Consider the following 18731-nt stretch of genomic DNA (forward strand, 5'->3'; position numbering starts at 1 on the left):
CGCCGCCCCGCCGGTCACGTCCGGCCCCCGCCGGGCCTTTGTCCCTAAGTGGAGGCGTCGCGCCGGGGGAAAGGATGGGCTCCCCTCCGCTGTCTGTTTATTGACTGACGAGGGGATTCGCTCCCGCGCTCGCAGGCCTGAGAGCCCCAGTCTCGTGCCAGATTGGAGAGCCAGACTCTCGGGTTCCAATTCCTGGCCTCCAGTATATGATTTTGTGACCTTGGGCTAGTTGCTTAACCTCTCTGGGATTGGTTTCTTTGTATGTAAAATGGGCCCAGTGTCACTGCCTACCACGGGAGCTGTCACTGCTGTTGGCGGTATCTAGCTACCGAGAATATGTTGCTAATCGTGAGCCCGCCCCAAGCCGTGGGGCCAGGGAAAACTTGGAGACCAGCGACCAGGTCTTCTGGGTTTGCAGTCTGAGAGATGGGGAGCGAGGGAGGGAAAAACAGCAACAAATGCTCAGAACAGTAAACCAGGCGAGGACAGCGCATTATGGTGGGAGGGTGCTGAGCCTGAGTGAGGGCAGCGGATGCTTTTTAACAAGGCCCCTGATTCCCCACTGTAGAGGACTGGCTCAACACCAGGCTCTGTGCCCCTGCTTTTCAGAAAGTTGTGCTTTCAATCTTCAGGACAGCTCTGGGAGGGGAAAAGGTGATTGATCCAATTTTACAAAGGATAGCTGTGTCCAGAGCCAGAGACTTGACGGATGGAACCTTTGTCTCCCTGGCTCTAGGGGTACTGGGCAAGTTGAACAGGTGGCTGGAGTGCTTCCCCCTTTCTGCAGGTACTCCTCTTAGCACAGGCTGGGCAGAGTATCCACCAGGAGATGCTAGTAGAATGAATGAATAAAGGCCTGCATGGAGGGGAGGCTCAGACCCTGGTGGTTCTGCTCACAGCAAGGAAGCAGGGGCTCTTCCAACAAGCCAAACACACTGCTCCAGTCCAAAAGAGCCCAGAGCTCCTACCCACCTTGAGTCTGGAATCAGCTGTGGAGAGAGGCTGGGACTTAGCTAGGGGAGGACACTTCTCAGTACCCCTGGCCTGGCCATGTGGATGATCCAGGATTAACTCATTTTTTGAATTCACCCTTCATTTGCTGCTGCGACTTCTCTGCTAGCATGTACCATCCTGCTCTGATGCTGGAGGCTAGCAGGATCCCTTGTCCTCCAGCTTCTCCTTGGGCTTGACCGATGGGAGGGGCTTGCAAGAGGAAAGACAGCAGGATTGTCCTCAGCAAAGGCCACCTTTCCTATGTGGTCTCTGTGAGGTTCTTATAACCTCTTTTGCATTAAGCATAGTGACAGCCTTGCTGCTGCAAGCCCTGGGGACTGTACTACCCTTTTGTTTCCCTTAGCTCTGCCCACATCTTTGTAAGTGGACTTTTGGCTAAACTGTCCTTTCTGACCCAATTTAAGGCTGGCATCTGTTTGGAACCAGAACTCTCCCTGATGTAGTAATTCCCCTAAGGCACATTCTTCTCAAACTTGATTCTCAAGCCAAAGGGTCCCCAGGCCTCATTGGAAAAGCTCCCAGGATGGTGAAGGTCTGGCTACTGTGTCCCTTTCACCTTTTCCTCTGCCTGACCCAAGTCTCTCTATAAGGCAGAAGCAGAATGTAGAAGTGGGAGGAAATCTGTGAATCAGTTTCCTGGTTTCTCAGAGAGGAAAAAAGATTGTGCCCAGGCACACCCTGTGTGGCTTGTGAGCCTAGTCCTTAGACCTCTCTGGTGTGTCTGCCTCTTCCGGACAGGCTAGCTTTGGGAGACATTGTTGTCTTCCCACCTGCTTGCAGCAGATGCTCTGTGCCACCTTACCCTGCTCATCATCTTTTTTTTGGTACTGGGGATCAAACTTGGGTCTTTGAGCTTGCAAGGCAGGTGGCAGAACCACTGAGCTAAATCCCCGGGCCCTCTTCATCTTTTTTAAAGAACTATTATTTTAGAAAACATTGTCACACAGATTTTAACTTGTCAACCATGTTAAATTGTACAGCTAAGTGGCTTTAAGTGCATTCACACCAAAGCTCACTACCATCCATCTCCAGAACTTTTTCATCTTCTTAAACTAGAACTACTCATTAGATGCTAGCTCCTGCCAGCCCCTGACACTTCTTTCCTCTCTGGATCTGATTATTCTAGGTGACTCAAATGAGCGCAATAATACAGTTTTTGTCCTCATGTGTCTGGCTTATTTCACTTACCATAATATCCTGAGGTTCATCCACGTTTTAGCATTTGTCATAATTTCCTTCCTTTTTATGGCTGAGTAATATTTCATGGGGGTGTTTATTACACATTATTGTTTGTTCATTAATTGTTTATTTGTTCATTAATCTGCCAGTGGTCACTTGCACTGTTTCAATCTTTCAGCTATTATGAATACTGCTGTTTTGAACACTGGGATACAAATATGTCTGCTCAAATTCTTGCTTTTAACTCTTTGGGTATGTACTCAGAAGTGGAACTGCCAGATCATAAGGTAATTTCAAGGTTTGATTTTTTTCTTTTGAGGAACTGCTATACTGTCTTCAAAAGTGGCTGCACCATTTTATATTCCCATCAGCAATGCGTGAGGGCTCCTGTTGTCTACATCCTCACCATTTGTTTGTTCTGTTTTGTTCATTTTCTTCTTCTTCCTTTGTTTTGACACCGGCCATTTCACTGGGTGTGAAGTGGTACCTCACTGTGGGTTTGATTGCATTTCCCTAATGATGAGTGATGGTGAGCAGCCTTTCCTGCCCTTGTTGGTGTGTTACATTATTTTCCTGGGAGAAATGTCTGTTCAAACTCTTTGGCCATTTTTAAACTGGGCTGTTTTTTATTTTATTTTTTCTTTGCCTTTCTGTATCTGCCACTTATATCCCAGATATACTCTGAGCTTTTCAGAGTGTCCAGTGTATTTTTTGGAGAAGAACTGAACTGTGGGCTAGTGACGTAGTTTAGGTTGGCTGTTCTTACTTTCATTCAGGCTCTGCTTGGGGGAACTGAGCATTGGCATGAGCACTTCTGCAAAATCAAGCTCATGGCGGAACCCACATCCCAGGAAGAGCACTAGTGGAAGGGAAATACACCCGGAACTTGAATTATTAATTTAACTGAGCTCCAAACCAGTCATCATCCCAATAATATTTCTGACATTTGGTAGTCAACCTGGTACTGGTTATGGTGCTTTATATGTTATCTTAACATAATAATAGCCCTCTAAATTAGACACAGTCCTTGCCAACTGCTGATGGAAAATTGAAGCTCTGTGAAGAGAGAAGGCTTCCTGGAGACCTCAAAGCTGGAATAGAGCAGGTATTTGAAGCTAGTCTGACTCTAAATGTTATATTTGACCATTCATCTGTGTCCTGCACTCTCTTGCCATTTTACCAAGTATGTGACTTCAGGCAAGTCCCCTGACCTTTCTGTCCCTCAGTCTGTTCTTGTGTAAGATGAAGATAAGAACAGCCACTGACCTTGAAGGCTTGTTCTGAGCTTAAAATGAGATAGTACATGCAAACCACATGAATTTTTATGATTTTGCTATTGACTAAATTGATAACCTGTGTTCAAATTCTCTCTTTAACCTGCATTCAAATCCCTAACCTAATTTTAACCTAATGCTACTGTGAACTATATCTACTCTTTCCTTGTCCTAAGCATCTTTTTAGCCCCTTATCACACGTCCAGGCTTTTTCCCTACCAGTTACCTCCCTCTTTCCCTGTTCCAATAATGGAAATAACTTATTACCTGCAGAAAAGAAAATGCATTGTTTCTTACCTTTGTGCCTTGCCATAAACTTTTCACTACTCCACCTTGTCCTGGTGACCTCTTATTCAGCCTTCAAAACCCAGCTTCCTCCAGGAAGCCCTGCTTCCCGGATATGCATTGCCTTCTCCCCTGGCTGCCATGGTGCCTTGTCTTAGACATCACTCTGGGCTATAGTTGCTATTTAATTATGTGGTTCCTTGTAAGAACCAGCTTATGAGCTTGAACCTGAGCAAGGGGTGATGAAGGTGAAAAGTAAAGAGACACAGAATCAGGCTCACAGAATCAGGTTAAAATGTAGAGGACAGATTTCTAGATACATATGAATTACCAAAGTCAAACAAAGAAGATATAAGAATTCTAAACACCCCAATTACGATCAGTGAAATTGAAAATGTAATTAAAAATTTACCAACAAAGAAAAGCCCAGGTCCTGATGGCTTCACTGCTGAATTCTACAAGTCATTTAGAGAAGAACTATTGCCACTACTCTTCCCCCCCACCCCCGGTACTGGGGATCAAACTTGGGACCTTGTGCTTGCGAGGCAGGCAGCAAAACCACTGGAGCTGAGTGGAGCTTTGCCACTACTCTTTAAACTTTTCAATGAAATTGAAAGGGAAGCAGTGCTTCCAAATTCATTCCTGGAAGCAAGTGTTATTTGATTCCAAAACCAAGGAAAGACCATTGTTGGTGGGAGTACAGACTGGTGTGACCACTGTGGAAATCAATGCGCAGATATCTCAAAACACTAGGATTTGAGGTCCCATTTGACCCAGCAATACCCCTGCTGGGTATCTTCCCCAAAGAAGAATCATACCACAGTGAGATATGCTCATTCATGTTTATAGCTGCACAGCTTGTAATAGCTAAAGCTTGGAAATAGCCCAATCGCCCATCAACTGGAGACTGTTTTTTTTTTTTAATAAAATGGAGTACTACTCAGCCATAAGGAGCAAGAAACTAGAGGTATTTACAGTTAAGTGGATGCACATTGAGGCCATATTCTTAAGTGAAATTAATAGGACACACGCGTAAATACCAAATCGTTTCTCTGATATGAAAAACTAAGAGGATCAAAATGTGTAATTGATATCGTGCAATAGAAAGAGAAGGTCTGAAAGAGTAGGGGAAGTGGGAGGGGTAGGGGAAAGGTAAGAAGGAAAGAGAAAAATATGAGAAAAGGAAAAAAATGGAAACAAAGTCTTTGTAAATAGGTAATGGAGGAGTGGGTGAAGGGAGGGAAGCGGAATGGGAAAAAATAAGAACCAAGGTACATCACGTAAAGGTACAAGATCACAATGATGAATATAACTGTATTGTATACCTAAATTGTACAAATACACTTTTGTTTTTTGGTACTGGGGATTGAACTTGGGTCCCTGCGTTTACAAGGCAGGCAGCAGAACCATTGAGCTAAATCCCCGGCCCTGTACGGATAAACTTAATAGAAAAAAAGTGGAGGACCAGGGGCTCTTGTCTCCCTTTGTCAGAGAACCCGAGTGACTGGCCTACCTGGGCTTTATTTGCTTAGACATGGGTACGAGCAATCAGAGTTACACAGGATTCACCTGTCTCCCACCTTCCATGGTACTTCTCGGGGTAAACAGCAGGATCTCAGCTGCTTTTACTTCTCTGTGGAAGTGTGTCAGAAAGGTGTGGCACCTTTCTTCTTAGTGCCACTGAGGGGGCCAATTAGGCCTCAATCTTCCTGTCTGGTCTCCTACATTTTCCTTTTTTTTTGTTTTACAATAACAGCAATTGAATATAATTCATTGCTGCTTATCCCTAGGGAAAGTATGAAGGTTTAAATGTATCTTTTGTTTTAAGGTCCAGCCTTTAGTAACTATACCTCCACCCCCAGTAGTAATGTATCTGTACTAGCCCTGACTATTTATACTATGACTAACTTCACTGACCCCTCCTCTGAAGAGGTACCCCTTAGCTGCTGAGAAGGGGTAACAGAAAGGTGCAGACTGCTCTACTTCCTGCTGAAGAGGGGTGTAGTTGTGATCAGCAGTCAGAGGAACCCTCCAGAGGGTCTATTCAAAGGGTCCACACCAGGCATTCTCTCAGGTAGGCACTGACAATGAACAAGTCTTTCTGACTCCTGAATAATCTTCAGTTGTCCTCTGAGGGAAGGCTTTCACTGTTGAGAATGGAGTCGAGTTCCTTCACTGAGGTATCATGGGGAGGACTGCTCCATGGTTGTATGCTCCAAAAGGATACCACCCAATCTGTTCATTTCTGCAACGACACAAGCAAATCTCTGCCCCCATGCCAGTGGAGTAACTGGTCCCTATTTTCCTGTATTTTGTACTTTTGACCAGTGTAATGCCACCAGGGCACTATCTGTATTTCCAAACAGGATTCAAAAAATTAAGTGTAAATGTTGCAAAATCAACAATTGGAAAAACAAAAAGGGAGAATAACAGGTCTATTATTCTTCTTCTCCTTTTTTGTTTTTCCAGTTGTTTCAATGTTAAATGCGCACGCTCAACAATAGCTTGTTCTTGTGGATTATAAGGAATTCCAGTGGAATGACTAACATTCCATTACTGCAAAAGTCATTGAAAGCTCCCACTTGTATAGGCAGGACCATTATCTGTTTTTATCTTCTTAGAAACTCCATCTTTGCAAATGCCTAGAGACAATGTTGCTGGATGTGCAACCCAGTCTCCCTTATATTGCAAGTAACATGCATGAAAGAAGTGTTTATACTAACATGCACATACTGAAGTCTGCTGAATATGTGTTACATCCATTTGCCATAGCTCATTTGCCTGAAGGCCTTGGGGATTACAGCCTTCTAATGGAATTGATGTAGGTAAAATTTGGTATGTTGGACAAGATTGTATAACGTGGCACACCTGTGATCTGGGATGTTTAAAGCTGGACGTAAGATCTTGAGTACTTTGATGGAAATAAAGACTGAGAAAGCCTTGACTGTTAAAAAATTGAAGGGATGAGTCTATCAGCAGGACACTTACTTTCTGCCATTGGTCCAGGAAGACTGGAGTACATGTGCACATGACCTATATAAAAGGAGACAGTCCTATTCCAAATGACTGCCTGCAATTGCAAAAACAAAACAGAGGAGGATCTAAATTACTTTTTTTAGGGCCGGGGATTTAGCATAGTGGTGCCACTGCTTGCCTCACAAGAGCAAGGTCCCAAGTTTGATCCCCGGTACAAAAAAAAAAAGTGTTTTGTTTTGTTTTGTTTTGTTTTTTTGAGACAGGGTTTTACTATGTAATTGAGACTGACCTGGAACTCACTATGTAGCCCAGGCTGGTATCAAACTCACAGCATTCCTCCTGCCTCAGCCTCCCAAGTGCTGGGATTACAGGCATGTGCCACCATGCCCAGCAAAAGTGCTTTTTAATAGTGGCTGTCTCTAAGTGATTAGTGATATTAACTACATAGGCACAATCACATAAAATGTTAACAGTTCTGCTGAAGTACATTCTAGTATGGTAATCACAGCAACCAATTCTGATCTTCAAGCCAAAAGTCCAGGGGTAGCGATTTTCTGGTGATCTTTCATTGTCCAGTAAGCGACAAAACCTTGAGAGGATCCATCTGTAAAATAGGTTGAAGCATTCGTAATGTCTCAATATTTCCAGGCAAAATAAACGAATAATGACAATACAGCTGTGCAAACTTATCAGAAGGATAATGATTATCTACTAATCCTGTATAATCTGCAAAGGCTATCTGCCAAACTAAGGAAGTTTGTAGTAGATGAGTATGCTGTGCAAGGTTAACAGGAAGCACAGCATGTCCGGATCAAATCCTAAGAGCTGTATGCTCCGGGGACTGGCCTACTGAATTAGCCTAGCCATTTGACTGTATATGTCAAAGACTTTTTATAAGCTGTTTAGGAAGATAAAGCCATTCAACAGGTTGACATTTATTATTCGCTATTTGACCAAAGAGTCAAGTCGGTGAGTGAGGAATAGGCAATACAATCAGCATAAAAGGCACAATCAGACTAATTAGAAATACCTGTCAATCTGCCAAGCAGACTTTATTAACTGGAGAGCTCTTTAGGGGCTTCAGGTGTGAGGGTACGAGGGGAATTCAAATCTGGATCTCCCTGTAATGTTTTATTTAGATTACTTAACTGGTGTGTAGGCATTCCTAATTCTGGGTGGATCATTGTCCCCCAGTCATCTTTGAAAATCATTCAGTGTTCATAACAAGTCTCTTCTTAATGTTAATTTCTGGACTTGGACTGCTCTTTCTATTACCAGAGTTTCCAAGTAACTATAGGGAGAGTTAGTTTAAATTTTCTTTGGGGCTATGCATAGCCCATGTTGTACCAAAGCCCATTTAGTTTCTGTTCCTAGCAGCATTTCTTTTGTAATCTCTGGGTGTCCTGCCACCAGATTCTGTTGAGCTTGCTCAGCTGCTAATTCCTGAAAGTTAACATGAAAAGCTAAGTACTGCCCTGCATAGAGGCAGGACTTAGCTAAATGCTTGATGTCTAAATGAGGCAAGTACAAAGCTCCTAGTAATACTCCAAAAAGCCTAACGTGAAAGTCCTTGAACCTTGTTGTTCATGACACTGGATTTTAATTCCTTGAGCAATTTATACTCTAAAGGATTGTACTTGTGAACATTTTATGGTAGGTTGTTAGGGTTAGGAATATTAATTGGAAATGTACACATTCTGAAGGGCTCTCTATTAAGCATGGCCTGACTAGCCAATCTTTGATAAGAAGACACTACTTCTGTCTCAACCACAGATGGAGGAAGAGAGGAAGGAAGAGAAGGGGACCAGGGTGCTTCACCGTCACCTTCATCTTTTCTCAAGGTGCTCATGGTGTAGGATGTTCCTCTACAGTTAAAGGGCAAAGAACTGCACGGACCAATTGCTATGTGGAGAAAGTTTAGGGGACATAGCAGAGACCTGGGTACAAGCACACTCCAAACCTCTCTTACTTGATCCCAACTCTAAAGATTATGTATTGTGCTATTGGTATTTTCATTGTAGTTCATACAGCAATTTATTTCTGTTGTTCTTTTTTAGACCTTGTGCACCAAAAACAGTTGATGTTGAAAATTTTGATGCTTTTTAAAACAATCAATATTAAAATTTCAATACTTTTTTGATATTTTTTCCTGTTAAATACTCATTGTTTATATAATAAAAGCTATAAAATTAAAGGTAATGATTCATTTATAAAAATATTCTAAAGAATAAACATGGGCAAAAAAAAAATAAAGAGCCAGGGATTTAGCTCAGCGGTTCAGTGGCCTGCCTTGCAAGCACAAGGACCAGAGTTCAATCCCCGGTACCAAAAAAAAAAGAATAAACATGGGCAAAAAAAAAATAAAGAGCCAGGGATTTAGCTCAGCGGTTCAGTGGCCTGCCTTGCAAGCACAAGGACCAGAGTTCAATCCCCGGTACCAAAAAAAAAAGAATAAACATGGGTATTACACACCCATGTTTATGACAAAATTGGCATAACACCCCTTACCATGGCCAAGCTCATAAATGCTTAATCTCATGGCACACAAGAGCCTGTGCAACAGAACATGGACCATAAGAAGAAGGATTTCAAGCACAATTTCAAGTATGCAGGCTTCAGGACAGAGCCTCAGGGACAGGGAGAAAGTGGAGTGAGCTCATATCTTGGGGGCAGGAAAAGACTTAATTATACATATCAGTGGTAATGGGGATTCAGCCTCAGGCCTTCAAATTGAGTTGCATCTCTAGACCTTTTGAAATTTTTTATTTTGAGACAGGGTCTAAGTTGCTAAAATATCCAGGCTGGGCTCTAACTTGTGATTCACCTGCCTTAGTTTTCGAGAGTGCTGGAAATTCAGGCCAGTGCCACTATGCCTATCTCTGAGCTGTTTTTCTTCCATCTTCTCCCTTGTTCCTGGTAACCATGTTTATTTTCCTAAGGAGAAGCTCTGCTCATGATACTCTCCTGCTCAGAAATCCCACTGGCTCCCACTGCCTGCAGATGTTTACATGCTTTAGGTTATCATTCCAGGTTCCTGTGGCCTGATCCCTCCAGGGATGCTTTCATGTCTACTTTGTGTTTATCAGTTTGTATCAGTCTTTTCTGCTTTTTAAAAGAATATAGGGATATGAGTGTGTTGTTATGAAAGTTTTGTCGAGCATTTACCAGGTGCTTTCTACAGTACCACACACTGTACTCCACTTGTCTACCCAGTAAGCCCAGAATCCATTTTTGTTACTATAATGAAATACTGAGGCTTGCTACTTTACACATTAAAGAGGTTTATTTAGTTCCCAGTTTTGGAGGCTGAAAGTTCAAGGTCTAGTGACCCGATCTGTTCAGCCAGCCTCTAGTGAGGTAGATGTGTGTTCCAAAGCAGGAGTGTGTTTTGAAGAGGTCCTATGGTGATGCAGAAGACAGAGAGATTTAGGGTGCAGGGTCTCCCTGTCTGTCTCTGTCTCTCACTCTTACTCTCTCTGTCTCTCTATATCTCTCTTATTCTCTCTGTACTGGAGATTGAACTGAGGGCTTTTATACTGAGATGCATTCCCAGTAATGTTTTATTTTGAGGCAGGGTCTTACTAAATTGATAAGTTGCCAAGGCTGGGCTCTAACTTATCTTCCTGCCTCAGCTTCCTGGGGTGCTGGAATTGCAGGCGAGAACCACATCTAGCTTTATTTTATTTTTTATGTCACCCCAGTTGTGTTAGCCTTCTGTCACTGTAACAAGATACTCAAGAATAACAATTTAAAGGAGGAAAAGTTTGTTTTGGCTCAAGGTTTCCAAGGTTTTCGGTTGTGGTCACTTGGCCCCATTGCTTCTGGGTCATGGTAAGGCAGAAGGTCATGGAAGGAGCCCACATGGAGCAAAGTGGCTCACCTCATGGTGAACAGGAGGCAGGGAGAGTAGGATGAGGCTGGGGAATGACATGTACTTCCAGGGCACATCCTGAGGGACTCACTTCCTCCAACTGGGCCCTGCCTCCTACAGTTTCTACCACCTCCCCATGGTCCATTCAGTTATGAACTGACCAATGGGTTGATCCATTAATGAAATCAGAACCCTCATGATCCAATCACTTTCCAGAAGCCCTATTTTTTGTTTGTTTGTTTGTTTGAGACAGGGTCTCACTATGTAGTTGAGACTGACCTGAAATTCACTAGGTAGCCCAGGCTGGTTTTGAACTCACAACAATCCTTCTGCCTCAGCCTCCTGAGTGCTGGGATTACAGGCATGAGCCACCACGCCCAGCTCAAAAGAAGCCCTACTTTTGAACACTGTTGAATTGAGTTTTTAGGGAACATTTTAGACCCCAACCATTACACCACTCTCATGGGAAACTAAACAGGGTCCTGTGAGTGCATCACTAATCTCTCTGAGGTAGTGACTGCCCTCAAATTACCTGACCACATCCTACTAGATCCTACTGCTTATAATTCCACCACCTTAACACTGCCACACTAGGGACAAAACCTCAGCTCATATTCAGCACAACCTCAAACCATATTCAAACCATAGCAATGGGTCACTAATCAACAGTATATTACTTTTCTCATTTCATTGAGAAGACCAAAGCTCAGAGAAGTTGCCTAAGTCATAGCACAGGAAAACTGTGAAGCCTGAGATTTGAATTTAGATCTGTCTGATCTATGATCTTTTCACTGAAGCAAGATCCCCTTTGAAGACAGGATTGGAGTCTGCCTGATTTTGTCTCCACTCTCCTGCATTGATTAGGTATCCTTCTGAGCTATTCTCTGGTCATAGCCAGATGGGACTTTAGTTCAGATCATGTCTCCCCACCCTATTCCACTTTTGCTTAGGATGTTCCAGTGCCTTCCCATTTTGCTGAAAGTAAAGGCAAAAATCCTCACCACATCTCAAGGGTCATCAGCTTCATCATGTCTTCTGCCCCTGGAGTACTCTCCTCCAGCTATTCCCCAAAGACTCACTGTTTTGCATGTTTTTTCCTCATCCTGAAAAGCCTTTCCCTCTCCTGGTCTTTTCCATCTTTCAGGCTTAGCTGAAATGTCATCTCTTCTGAGGCCCTCTCTAGCCTCCCCAACATATATTCCCTTCACCACCCTTACCATCCTTATCTCTCAACTGGAATGTCAGCATCTCGAGGGCAGTCCAGGCACCTAATTATTTATTACCCAATACAAGCACAGTGCCAGCAGGCTCTTGGTAAATAGTTGTAGAATAAGTATATGGCTGCCTTTCCACAAGAAGAGCAGGGTCCATTCTTCCCCACAGCAGCCCTTGGTGGCTGCTCAGAAAATATTTGCTGAATAAATTCATGGATGCACGCATAGATTTATGGATGGATGGATGAATGAGTTCATATGCAAAAGATCAGTTTGGTCACAAAAAAGTTTTGAATTACATTTTAGGTCAATGTGCACATACTCCAGAAGCCTCTGAGAGGGCCAAATCTGGTGACTCCTATCTTGCTCACGGAAACCTCGAAGCACTGGCAAAAGTCTACATGTGTTTGAAATGTGGATGTCAGCTGCCATTGAACAGCTTCCCCAAGTCAGACTGAGTGCATTCCATAATTTAGCCACGAGGCAGCACCCTGTCACAACTGCTAGCAACCGTTCTTCAGTGCATAGGTTCCCCACAATCCCAGGGGAATCTGATTGTGTGCTTGCCCTATGAGATTGTTCCATTGGCTGTGAAGATTATGGGTCAGACTTGGCTGCTCAGATCAGCAGAGCATGATCCAGAAGTATAGGAAACTTGGGGCCCAATCAGCTTCACTAGTTAGATAAATGTTTATTACTACCTGTTAAGTGCCAGGCACTGTTTGAGGTGCTTGTGATATGTCAGTGAACTCAATAGGAGGTTTTCTTCCCCCCTTGGAGTTCATATTCTAGGCAGGAAGACAGACAATAATAATAAATATACAGTATTAAATAAGGCAATTGTCTAGCCCATAGAAAGTTAGAGTTGTGATAAAGTAAACATAGCACAGGACAGTGGGATGGGAAGGCTGAGATGGAGGAGTATGAGGTACTCTTATATAAGGCAGAACAGGTAGGCCTATTGAGAAGGTGACTCTGGAGACCAGAGTAGGAGGAGATGAGGGAGTGAGATATGTAAGTGCCCGGATAAGAAGGCTTCAGAAGGAGGGAGCAGTTGTGCGAAGAAAGGCTCACAGGTGAGAGCACAGCTAGTGTGTCTGAGGAAGAAAAAGGCTGGTGTGGAGCAAGGAAAGCAAAGAGAAACAGGACACAGAGGGCTCCCAGTTCCATGGATCCTTGCAGAAGCCAGGTGGATCTTTTGCTCTGACTGAGGGATGGAGGGAAAGAACTGTGAACTGCCTTGTTTTAATGAGTTCATTCTGTCTACTAGGATGAAGATGCATTCTAGCTCTCCTGAGGTCATGGTTGGATTGCAGTCTCCTCCCCTCTCCCAAAAATTCAGTTTGTCATGTGACTTGCTTAGCTACTGAAATATGAATGGAGGCAATGGGCAGATAGGCCCACAGGCGACTCTGCCACTACTCTGTACCTAGCAATGCTCTGGGTGGTGGCTGCCCTATTAAACCAGGTCCTGGAGGGACTGTGAGGAGCAGAGCCTCATTTACAGACTTGGGTTTATGTGAGTATGAGCAAAACCTTTATTGGATGACTTACTAGGCTGTTTGGTATTATTTGTTACTGCATTGTAACCTAGCCTATCTTGACTGCTAGGGGGTAGAAAGCTACAGCAATAGTCCATATGAGAGATGGAGGCCCAGACCAGGGTATTAGCAGTGGAGATGCTGAGATGTGACTGGATCCTGGATATGGTGAGTTCTATCTTGTTGGACACTTTTTTTTTTTTTTTACAGTCATAAAAATGTTCTCATGCTTTGTTCTGAGATGCAGTCAAAATATGTGGAAATGGTTTGATCCTTTCATATTTTGCCTTTATATTTTGTTAGGAAACATCAGAGCTGCATTTATTCTCAAGTTAGGCATTCCCCACTATTAAGGCATGATACCCACTTTTAGAAATCCAACTGATGCTCTGTAGATTTTGATGTTTTCCATTCTTGCTATTGGAAATAAGTAATACGATGGGTCTGGTGTGGGTTATTTGAGTATTTTTCTGAAATCTTTTAGGGTGAGTCTTTTCCTGGTATGAGTTCTGTCCTTAAATGTGTGTATGGCTATGCACTCATCTGAATACTCAAGGGCACCCTCTATCCTTGTCTCTAATCTTCTCTCGGTGAATCTTTCTCTTTTCCATAACTGTGAGCTGCTATGGCTTCCCTATCCTCTCAGCCTGTTCTTAACAGCTCAAGGAGACAGCCAAGTTTCACCAGTGCTGGTGTTGGGGCAATCACAGGACTCTCCTTATTTGCTTCTGTCCCTCACAGTCATTATCTTCTGTGGTTTGAATCCAATACCTTGACTGCCATTGCTTTATAGACTTTGTCCCATTTTTTATTTATTTCAGAGAGAAGGGTAAACCTGGTAAACCTGTTATTCCCCTGGCTGGAAGCCCTGTGCTACATTTTGGTACTGAAACCATGCAAACGACTGCCTACCATTCACCAAGCAGTGCAGCTGGAGATGAGAGAAATTTCTAATTCTCTTGACATGGAAACAATACATTTCAAAGCAGTGAGAATGATTGGCACCTTACTTTTCTTTTTTAGTCTCTTATATATGGCATTTGGAGTTGATACTATATATTTTCACAGTCTTTCTCTTTCTGAGAATTCCAACAGGAATTCCACAGGTCTATTTCTATGATCTATTGTTTCTGTTGCATCTAATTTGTTTTGTTTTGTCTTTTCCTATCTTTGACTTTTTTTCTGGACATTTTATTGGAACAAGTTTTTGTGGAAATTTTTAACATGACATTATCTTCATTCAGAAAGTATTCTGGGACTCTTAGCCCAAGTTCCAGGCTGATTCTGTTCCCTGGCTAGTGTCTTTCTGATTCACTCCTATTTCTAAAAGCCTTAGTTGGGCATGGTGGCACATATTGGCAATCCCAACACTCTGGGAATCTGAGGCAGGAGGATCAAAAGTTCAAGTCCAGCCTTGGCAACTTAGTGACTTAGCAATAACTATGTCGAAAAACAAAGAGGGATGGGATTGTATCTTAGTATGAAGACCCTGGATTCAATCCCCAGTATCCCTCATTCTCTCAAAAAGCAGGCTTTCACAGTTCCAGCCCAAAATATGAAGATAATTTACTAAGATCTCAGCCTTTGGCAGGTCATGATTCTCAGTTGTGTCCATCCAACACTTTGAGGATGTTAAAAGGGCAATTCAGCTTCTCAGCTGCTCACTTTGATAAGTGTGTCCAGTGTACAACTGGCTCTGAGCTCTTTGGTAAATCATCAAGGAATATTTCTGGCCTAGTGCTTTGGTTTTGATAATAGCCCCCAAAATTCATGCAATGGAATCTTAATTTCTCCATGATGTAGTGTTGGCAGTGGGAAGTATCTGGGTCCTGGGAAGAAGCCCTTATGAGTGGCTTAGTGCCTTCCCTGCTGGAGTTCCTACTCTCAGGGGACTGGATTAGTTATCATGAGAGTGACTGTTACAAAGAAAGGCTACATCTCATATTTTGTCTCTCCACACACATTCACTTTTCCTTCCATGAATTGAAGCAGTGTGACATCCTCACCAGACGGTAAGCAGATGGTGGCACTGTATTTTTGTATGTCCCAGCCTCCAGAACCATGAACTATATAAAATCTTTTTTCTTTATAAATTTCCCAGGCTCAGGTATTCTATTCTAGCAACAGTAAACAAACCAAAACACTTGAGGACACAACTATATAATTCATATTTTTGAGGAGATCTAAAAATATTTTCCAGCTTTAAAAAACTCATTTTATGTATAACTTGTCATTAGCATCATATATGTATTTTTATTTATTTATTTTATTTAAACAAACATTATATTGCACTTACCTGGGGCCAGATACTTCTAAGCACTCCACATAAAACAAGTTAATGCTCACAGAAGGCCCATGAGCTAGTTACTATTTTTGTTGTCATTTTGCAGACAAGGAAATGGAAGACTAAAAGGATTCAGTGACTCATTCAAGGCCTCAGAACTGGTAAGTGGCAGCACTGGGCTTCAAACCACAGCAGTGTGTCCACAGAGTTCATACTCTTGTCTCTGGGGTGGCTATGAATTTTTGTTTACAACCTGAAGTGAAATCTCTGTAGGACTATGATGGGGATCAGTCCAGCCCTGAGAAGGTTAGGTTTAAGTGGAGAACTGATAGATAAGTGGGACTTTCCTAATCATAGACTGGATGGAAGACCAAGGAAACAGCATGAGCAAAGGATCTGAGGTGGTACAGCCAAGGAATGTTGAGAAGGCTATTGAAGAGGAGGGTAGCGTGAGATAAGGCAGGGGAGGAAGTAGGGAGGCCATATTAAACATCATGGATTTTATTCAAAGCCCCCTGGAAAGCCTTTGGGAATTTTAAGGAGGGAAGTGACATGGTCAGATACTTAGGCTCATATTAAGTACAACTGGACTCAGGAAAGGAGAAAATATCTATGGATAAAAAGAAGTGTTTGACCCTTGGCTCATCATTGCCCCAAAGTCACACCAGGGAAAGCTTGACATCATCAGGGTTGAGGGTGTCTTTGAGGAGAATAGTTTGGAGTAGTACATTTCGTTCTTTTCTCTTGGTCGTTTCCCTTAGACCAGAGCAGGAAGCATCCTTTAGGAAAACCATACATAGACAGCAGATGTTGAGATTGACCTTCCTTTCATTACCCGCTATGTGTGACAGGGCTTTCCAGACAGATAGAACCACTAAGATGTGTAGGTAAGGGTTAGGAGAGTGGGTGGGCTAAGGGGATTGGCTCACCCAATTGTGGAGGCTGGGAGTCCTACAAATGGTGAGCGGGAGAACCAAGGCTCCCAGCCACAGAAATCGAAGGCTGCTGCTATGAATCCTGGAGTGCAAAGGCCAGAGAGCCTTTAGGTCTTGTCTAAGGACACAGCAGAAGACTATATCTTAGCTCCCGGAGGTAGATAGACATGTTTGCCTTTTTTTTCTGTCTTTGTTCTCTTTAGGGCCCTGGTAGAAGGATGGTGACCACCCACACTGAGAACATCTTCCCCACCTCTTCCATCCATTCCCACACATTAGCCTCCTCTGGAAACACCTACCAAGACACACTAAAAAATAATGCTTTTTCAGGTTTCTAGTATTCCTTAATCCGTGCAAGTTGTAAAATTAACCATCCTACCCAACTATGCAACCCCCATGTTTGCTGAGCTACAGATCCTGAAGGGCTCCTTTAGGAGGTGCACTGATTGTGGAGAGTGATGGCCTCCACTTCTGGAATCCAGCATGGCAAGGTGCCAGTGGATTTTTGGGGGCCAGTGTGTGTGGAAGATGTGGCTGGCGAGAATGCCCCTGAATGAATTCTATATCTAAGAGTCTTGGCAGGGTGTCTGCCTGATCAAACTGGCAGAGCAGGATATGAGGCACCCTAGATGATGCCAGGGAATGGGCAGGACAGGCTTCAGCAGGAAAGGGAGTCTTGGAAGACCACCCAAAGCTCACCATGAGAGAAAGGGCTTCTGATCTTCTGGGGACTTAGGTGGGAGATGGGAGGGTGGCCTGACAGTTGTTTTGAGGCAAATGATAGAATAGTAGCAGGTTCCTCCTGCTGTCTTCCATGAAGTCCGTCCTGCCACATTCAGATGCAGGCAGTCAGCTCAGGTCAGGGCACAGAGTGGGTAAAGCCAGCTGCCTGTCTTGTTCATCAGTCCGCCTGTCTCTTCTGTTGCTGCTTTTTGATGTCTTATAAACATTTTCAGAGCTTGTTCTATTCTATTTCTGCCCACTTCTCTGGGCCCATTTGCCTTTGGTCCAATTTCTTTCTGCTAGTACAACAGAGTACATGAGACTTGGGAATTTATAGAAGAAAAGAAGTCTATTTAGTTCATGGTTCTGGGGGCTGGGAAGTTCAAGGTCATGGCACCAGCATCTGCTTGATTTTGTGTGATTTTGTACTGCTCCAGCTCACGGGGAATGCAGATGCCAAGTATATGCATGCAGAAGGCATAAAACAGAAGAGCCAGCCTCATTTTATAACAACTTGTTCCCTGAAAACTAATCCAGTTCCATGAGAGAGGAGGTTCACTCACTTCTGCCAGAATCAACCCAGTCCCACAAAAAAGGCACTGTTCCCTCTTATTGACATAGTCACCTCTTAAGGACCCCACCACCTCTCAACACCATTACACTGGGAATCCAATTTCAACATGAATTTTAGAGGGGACAAGCCACATTCAAACTGTAGCACTGGATGGTGTTGGGGGGTGTCTTTGTGAGAGTTCTGTTTGTTGCATCTAGATTTCTAACTAATTCTTTAATAATATTTTCCTTGAGAATCTTTCAATTGAAGGATATTGAGATATTTTTAGAATATGATAAGTTTTGTTTGTATTTAAGAAAAGTCCACTAGCTGGGAATGGTGGTGCACACCTGTAATCCCAGCACTCAGGAGGCTGAGGTAGGAGAATTGCCATAAGTTTGAGGCCAGCCTGGGCTACATAGTGAGTTCAAAGCCAGTCTGCATTATAGAATGAGACCCTGTCCCTGTCTCTCCACCACAAAAAATGACCACTTATTTTCCAGATTACTGTTTTTTTTTTTTAATTTCCACTAGGAATGTATGAGAAATCCAATTTCTCTACATCCTTACCAGCATTTGGTATTAGTGATATTCCATTGAATTAATACACTATAGTGAATGTTTAGTCAGAGGTTATCACTACCTTTTGGCTACTATGAAAATACTACTATAAACATTTGTGTACAAGTCTCTGAACATCTGCTTTTAGTTCTTTAGGAATGGATTAGCTAGCTTGCGTAGTAGCTCCATGATTAACTTATTGATCAAGCATCAAACATCAAACATCAAACTTTTTCACAGTAGTTGTACCATTTTACATTTCCCACAGAAGTGTATAAGGGTTCTAATTTCTCCATGTCCTTGCTAACATTATATATATAT

General features: G+C 43.0%; 1 long non-coding RNA gene across 1 annotated transcript in view; it reads left to right on the forward strand.

Moving 5' to 3' along the window:
• The window catches only part of LOC117285361, a 20609-nt gene that overhangs the window by 1290 nt on the left and 588 nt on the right, over positions 1–18731 (forward strand). Inside the window, exon 2 of the long non-coding RNA XR_004516357.1 lies at positions 15745–15799. This is a non-coding gene — a long non-coding RNA (uncharacterized LOC117285361). The remainder of the gene's footprint in view (positions 1–15744; positions 15800–18731) is intronic.

The sequence above is a fragment of the Fukomys damarensis genome, unplaced genomic scaffold, assembly GCF_012274545.1.
Source record: "Fukomys damarensis isolate Sample0158 unplaced genomic scaffold, DMR_v1.0_HiC HiC_scaffold_9, whole genome shotgun sequence".
In the NCBI taxonomy this organism is placed as follows: Eukaryota; Metazoa; Chordata; class Mammalia; order Rodentia; family Bathyergidae; genus Fukomys; species Fukomys damarensis.